The sequence below is a fragment of the Puma concolor genome, chromosome A1 (genome assembly GCF_028749965.1).
Source record: "Puma concolor isolate L17-30 chromosome A1, mPumCon1.1.hap2, whole genome shotgun sequence".
NCBI lineage: Eukaryota > Metazoa > Chordata > Mammalia > Carnivora > Felidae > Puma > Puma concolor.
The window spans coordinates 230,617,024-230,624,129 of NC_141667.1; the positions used below are offsets into that span (position 1 = coordinate 230,617,024).

Below are 7,106 nucleotides of genomic sequence, written 5' to 3' on the forward strand. Positions count from 1 at the left end.
CCGCGCAGCCCGACCCACGCCCCCGGCCCGCGCCCCACTCCTCCCTGCCCCGGCCGCCGCCAGGGAGCCGGCGGCTGCAGCCCCCGATGCCGGGAGGCGACTCTCGGCTGGCAGGCGGGCGGCGCTTAAGCCCCGCCACAGACACTGCCGCGGTGGCGGGCGCTGAAAAATGGAGCACGGAGACCAGAGAAGAGAGACATTTTCTTTCCGTTAACTGAATTGTTTCCTACCTCCGGGTGCCCGACTCGCTACTCCTCTCACTCCGCTGCTCTCCGGGATCCGCCGCCGCCGCCGCATCCAATCGCCTCCTCCCCCCCCCCTCCCCTTCCGCAGCCAGCCCGGCCGTTCCTCCTCCTCTCCGCTTCAAAATGGCGCCAAGCGCTCTTCGGCGGCTGCTCCAATCGAACCGCCGCGGACAGCACCCGGGGGCAGGCAGCGCGGGGCGTGGGTGCGCAGCGCCCCCTGCCGACCAGACAGCCCCGGGCGCGCGCCCGCCGGCCCTCTGGGCTCTCCCCGCCCCGTCCCCGCGCGCGCGCGCGCGCCCGGCTCCGACTCCGCCCCGCCCCGTCGCGCGCGCACGCAGCCACGGGGACATGCCGCCGCCGCTGTGGCCGCGGTGGCCGCCAGACACGCAGCTGTCAATGATTTCTCTGCCTCTGCGGCGGTCCTGGACTTTTTGGGAAAACCACATAAATTGTTATAGATCTCTAACTTTGGGGATAAAAGTTGGGTATTGTTTTAAAACACTGAAATTGAGTACTGACGTTGTGCTGTGTAAATGAAATGGGTATTAACTACTTTGCTCTTTATTTGGTAACTCTTACCTAGTATTCTCAAAATACCGGAGAGTAGTTTTTTTTCTACGCTGTGTGTATTATGTCTCTACTTAATCCGTACCTTTCCCATTCTGAGGAATTATTTAAGCGGCAGGTGGGTAGAGTGTCAGTGGTTCAACCTGTAACAAAACATTTCACTCATACGTTAGGTTATCACAGTTGTCATGATTGGAGGGAGAAATAATCTGAATACCGTGAAGGAGCCTTCCATTTAGGTCTCTAACCCCCTTCACCTGCGGGAGGTGCCGGCTCCTCCCTCCTGCAGCTTTGGGGAAGTGTATTAAGAGTTGATCAGGATGGGCTAAATGGGTGCGAGGCACTAAGGAGGACACTTGTTGGGATGCGCACTGGGTGTTCTGTGTAAGTGATGAAGCACTAAATTCTTTTCCTGAAATCATTATTACACTATATGTTAACTAACTTGGATTCATATTTAAAACAAACTATGTATATTGGCTCCAAAAAAGAAAAAAAAAAAAAAAAAAAGAGTTGACCTGGCAATTACCCTTAGGACAGAGAGGAAAAAATATTTAAGGCCTCAAAGAAGCATAGTTTCTGACAAAAGAAACCGTGTTTTATACAACAGGAAGTGGATTTCCAGAAATTTGTAATAGAAACCTTCATTTAAAGCAACACTCTTTAGGAAAACTGGAATCTGAATGAAAGTGGTATTAAAGCGAAAATAAACTTATGTGTTAGGGCTTTAAAAAATAACCAAGTGTGGGGACAAGGGTGTGTGTAGTAAATAAATCTCTGTACCTTCCTCTGAACTTTACTGTGAACTTAAAACTCATCTAATAAAAATGAAGTCCAAAAAACAACAAAATTCTAATTCATCAGGAGAGATATAATAGGATATGGCATAATTTAAGACAGTTAAGAACATAAACCATTTAAAAGTCAGCTGTCATTGCTGCCGACCTTGAGAAAGAAGAATTATATGGGAATCATATTTTAAAAATGCTGATTTTTGGGGCGCCTGGGTGGCGCAGTCGGTTAAGCGTCCGACTTCAGCCAGGTCACGATCTCGCGGTCCGGGAGTTCGAGCCCCGCGTCGGGCTCTGGGCTGATGGCTCGGAGCCTGGAGCCTGTTTCCGATTCTGTGTCTCCCTCTCTCTCTGCCCCTCCCCCGTTCATGCTCTGTCTCTCTCTGTCCCAAAAATAAATAAAAAACGTTGAAAAAAAAAATTTTTTTAAATGCTGATTTTATACAGACTTGGTTAGAATTATCTTTGATCACAAAGAACCACAAATCCAGTTACCAGCTGTACTAGTTTTCTACTGCTGCTGTGACGAATTATCACCAAATTAGTGGCTTAAAACAACACAAATGTATTGCCTTACAGTTCTGTGCTTCTGAGGACCCACGGGGGTTTAACTGAGCTAAAATCAAGATGTGGCTCGGCTGCATTCCTTTCTGGAGGGTCTTGGGAAGAATCCATTTTCCTACCTTTCTAGCTACCAGAAGTTGATCACATCCCTTAGCTCGTGTCCCACTTCTTCCATCTTCACAGGCAGCATGGCAGCATCTCTCTGACCCTGTTTCCCTTGCCACATCTCTTTCTCTGACTCCTTTCTGCCTCCTTTGTTCACCTTTAAGGACGCTGTGATTATACTGGCCCACCTGAGTAGTCCAGGATAAGCAGCCCCCCCCCATCTAATTTAAAGTCAGGTGGTTAGCAACCTTAATTTGATCTGCAACCCCGATTCCTCTTTGCCATGTAACCTAACCTAGTCACAGGTTCTGAGGACTACAACATGGATATCTTTGGGGCTATTATTCTGCCTACCACATTACTCATATTTGGGTTATCTGGACCTTTTCTTTTCTTTTGGTAGGATTTAAAGCTGAGATGAAGGGGATTAGGAAGTTGGAAGACATCAGGAATGCCCTAAAAACACCTACATTGCCCCCTAGTACTCCTCTGCTACACTTTACTATACTACTAGACTAGCCTTACTACAGTAGAGCATGGTTTCTGAAATCTTTGTTATTGCACACCTGAAGCCAGAAATCATACAGTCTTGACTACCTACCCTACCTGGGGGACACGAACCTTGCAGGAAGTATGTCAGCAGATGTATGCTGGAGAATTGTCTCTTGAGGGTCTAGAATTTCAAATGAATGGCATTTGAAAGAAAATAATTTCCAGGTTAAAAAGAAAATAGAATGCTATATAAATGTACTCCTCTAGAAATATAGTACTTATTGTTGGTAATTATATTTATTGAAATATATGAATAGCAAAATTAATGTAAGAATCACTTCCTAAAATGCACTGGAAGTATGCTGAACTATAAGAAACTGTATGGGCACGTCAAAAGAAAAAAAAAAAAAAACGAGAGAATTTCTGAAAGGTAATATCTGATCAGAATAAATGTATCAGTGCGCCTGGGTAACTCAGTCGGGTAAGTGTCCAACTTCAGCTCAGGTCATCATCTCAAGCAAGGTTCATGAGTTCGAGCCCCCCATTGGGCTCTCTGCTGTCAGCACAGACAGATCTTCTGTCCCCCTCTCTCTCTGCCCCTCCCCTGCTCTCTCTCTCCCTCTCAAAAATAATATTTTTTTAAAAAAAGAGTAAGTGTATTATTTTACTTTCACAGTCATCATTTCATTCCAGAAGCATCTAAATATAGTCAGTAAATTAGAAGGCTGGGCCCTACCTAGATATGGGGTGCTATTTATTCTGTGTAATTCAAAGTACATCCCAAAGGCCAGTCAATCTGAAAAATATGATCCCTGCCAGCCTACAAACGTGCAGAAATTCCAACTAATTAATTCTTTGGGTTAAGGTATTGGATCTTCAGAAAACATTTTGAAATGTGTTTGTGTTACCTACAAAAGGTAACCCACTAGCCCATAGGTATCAATTAGCAGAGACTAAGCCCCGTAGAAATTAGCTTTGTGATGTTTAGGCATTAGGCAATCAGGTGATGGATGAAGCAATCTTCTCCAAAACCCTGAAGTCAGACTCTTATTCACAATGCAGCCACCATGGAAAGATAGCATAGAGGTTCTTGTCCTCCACCCTCAGCCAAAACTCAGCTTCTGGTGCCTAGAATTCCCCCCTCCGTGATTAATTCCTTGTATTAAGCATTGTGCCTATTCTGTGACCTTCTTTATTTTTATTTTAAAAAATATTTAAGTAAATTCTACCCCTAACATGGGGCTCAAACTCACGACCCCAAGATCAAGAGCCAGCCAGGCACCACTTAAACATTGTTTTGTTTTTGCCTGTTCCTTTTATTTATTTTTATTTACTTATTTTTTTAAAAGTAACCTCTATGCCCAACATGGGGCTTGACCTCAAGCCCCTGAAATCAAGAGTCACGTGCTCTATCTACTGAGCGAGCCAGGTACCCCTTCTGTGACTCTCCTATTTTAAGGTAAATATTCCTGGAAGAATGCCACATTCATCTACAATCTGAGGGCAGTGGTTCTCAACAGGAGTGGAGTGGAAGAATCCCAAAATCACCTGGGAAATTTCTGCAAACTGCATGTGTCTCTGAGCCCAACCTTCTACTGGCCTTACATTAACAGAAGATTATTTCTCTTTCTATGGAAAGAGACAAATAAGAGAGACAGAGCTGAGAAAGGCACTAGGATTTCCAAACAGGGGGAAGAGCTAGAAGGGGAAGTATGGCACGAAGGAAAATTAGGGAAAGGTGACTTCCGCCTACTTCATAGTACATCTTAATACCGGAGCTAGCAAACATAAGCCAAAGCAGTTTTCTAACTTTCTTCTTCAAGAACAGAAAATGCTTTCTTTTGAACATTGTCTTAAAGGTCTCATCTTATTAAGTACACTTTGTTCCTTAAGGAATTCTAGAACATCTTCTTACCTACCTAATAACCAATGGTACTCCTGATCTATGCAAACATTATACTAAAATTCTTTTTTTCTTCCTAAAAAATGTTCTTGGATCTTTAGAGAAATGTGTGTGTGTGTGTTATCAAATATTGTTTGAATAAATATACACACTTGCTAGAGTCTTCTTGGTTGCCTTGCAGTTGAATACCATAGGTCACCATTGTGAGTGAGGTCTGAGCTGCTGACTGAGTATTCCTGAATATATGAAGCAGAACAGCCAAAGCAAAGACCATTCACTCTTATCCGTAGTCAGCACTCAGCAGTGTGTGTAATCCATGGGCTTGCACTTGATTAATGGGAGGAAATTGCATTTATTTACACTGTAAATCCATGCTATCCAACTGAAATATGAGGTGAACCATGTATGCAATTTAACATCTTCCAATTTTAAAAAGTAAAAAGAAACTAGTGAAATTAATTTTAATAATATTTTACGTAACATAATATATCCAGAATATTGTCATTTCCACATGCCATCAATATAAAAAATATATTAATGAGATATTTTACATTCTTTCATTCATATTGTGAATTTTACATTTAAAGCACATCTCAATTCCCACTAGAGATATTTTAAGTGCTCTGTAAGCACATGTGGCAGATGGCTTCCTGCTGTGAACAGCACAGCCAATAGACCCTGGAATCAAAAATGCTACTTTTGAACAACTTGTAATAAATAGCAAACACTGTTTTATTACGTATTCTTTGCAACTGTTGAAGTTGTTAAGAATTATGCTCATACCAGTTTAAGTGCATGCATTTAAATATATATACATGGCATACACACATATATACTTACATGGTATTATACATATACAGTATGTACATGGTTATTTTATGTTCATGTTTTTAACATAGAATAATGACTTACTCTAAATTTCATATTTTATGTCAAGTATATTGTTGGTTCAGCTATGTAAGAAAGCAAATGAGAATTAATTTAAGGAATATTGTGATTAGCCACTAGAACTAGCCATAATCTCAGCAAGCAACTAAACTTAGTACCAGAAGCATACCTATAGTAATACATGAGCTTCTTTAAGCATATTTTTTTAGAATAAATTTTGTTACATGTTGTTAGGTATAGTGAGCACTAGAGCAATCTGGCCAGATGACGGAATGGAATAAAAATGAGGACTCTCCCCCAAGCCTTGTATTTATATTTTGCTTTTAATTGTCTTGCATCCAGGGCAGCTCCCACTAGTGTGGATGAGGTAAGTCTGAGGTTGTATAGGGGCCTACTCCTACCTCAACCAGACTCCACTACTTAGCCACTTTTATTTCTCTTCACTTCTTCCCCACTTCCCACACCCATGCTGCTTTGCCCCATGACTTTTTTGTCCTGTAAGTTTACCCTTCATCTCCATAGTGGTACTGCCTATGCTATTTAAAACTGTAGAAAATTTTCACCTCACTTTGTTTATTTAATTAGGGTAAAAATAAAACAATCCCTATTCTTTTCTAGGGTCTGAATCATCTCTCCAAATAAGGTGTGGATATTATATTAATCCTACATATGTATCTACATTTAACAAGGGTGTTTTTTATAAGCTCGTGTTACTTCTACCTATTGTAAAGGAGAGACTTCTTTTTTATAGGCTCAAACTAAGTGTAATTTGTTATATAAAATGCACCTAATAGACCTTTAATGACTTGATGGTGCCTTTTTAAAATTTATTACCAGTTTGTTTAGAGATATATGGCTTTAGAGTTGGTTAGGGAAGGACATCAAAAAGATGCCATGAAAACATTTTGAGAATTTTAGGGTTCATAAGGCATAGAAACGATCACTTCTTTCAACTCACTTTCCATAAAGAAGCTGAGACCCAAAAAGCTAAGTGACTTGTACAGGGATACATAAATAGGGGGACATTTTTAGTGACTTGCATCATCTTCCAATTAATTTAGAGAGTAATTTCAATGTGATTCATTCCATCTCAAAAACACGTTTGAATATCTTTTTAAAATGTAAGTCACAAACAAATGCTATGAATGTATGGAAATACTGATTTACTTGCAAGAAGATAAGAAAAATGGAATCTGAAGTGTAGTGCAGGGTTGCTTCAATGTGTTCTTTTGAATTTGTTATATATGTATATGTTACAAATTCTATAATATATAACATCAGTATTATATATATAATAAATCTTTTTATTGTGGTAAGAAACATAAAATTCACCTCTTACCCATTTTTAAGTGCACAGTTCAGTAGTGTTAAGTATTATTTCCATTGTTGCGAAACAGATCTCCAGAACTTTTTCATTTTTCTTTTTTTTTTTTAATTTTTTTTTTCAACGTTTTTATTTATTTTTGGGACAGAGAGAGACAGAGCATGAACGGGGGAGGGGCAGAGAGAGAGGGAGACACAGAATCGGAAACAGGCTCCAGGCTCTGAGCC

At 41.0% G+C, this 7,106-nt stretch overlaps 1 protein-coding gene across 5 annotated transcripts in view; it reads right to left on the reverse strand.

Annotated features, from left to right (window-relative positions):
* The window catches only part of PDS5B (PDS5 cohesin associated factor B), a 194,950-nt gene extending 194,604 nt beyond the window's left edge, over positions 1-346 (reverse strand). For all 5 annotated transcript variants that reach the window (XM_025923648.2, XM_086713920.1, XM_086713929.1 and 2 more), the window contains exon 1: positions 231-346. The gene's annotated coding sequence lies outside the window, so the exon portion shown is untranslated. The remainder of the gene's footprint in view (positions 1-230) is intronic.
* Between the last annotated feature and the right edge of the window lie 6,760 nt (positions 347-7,106).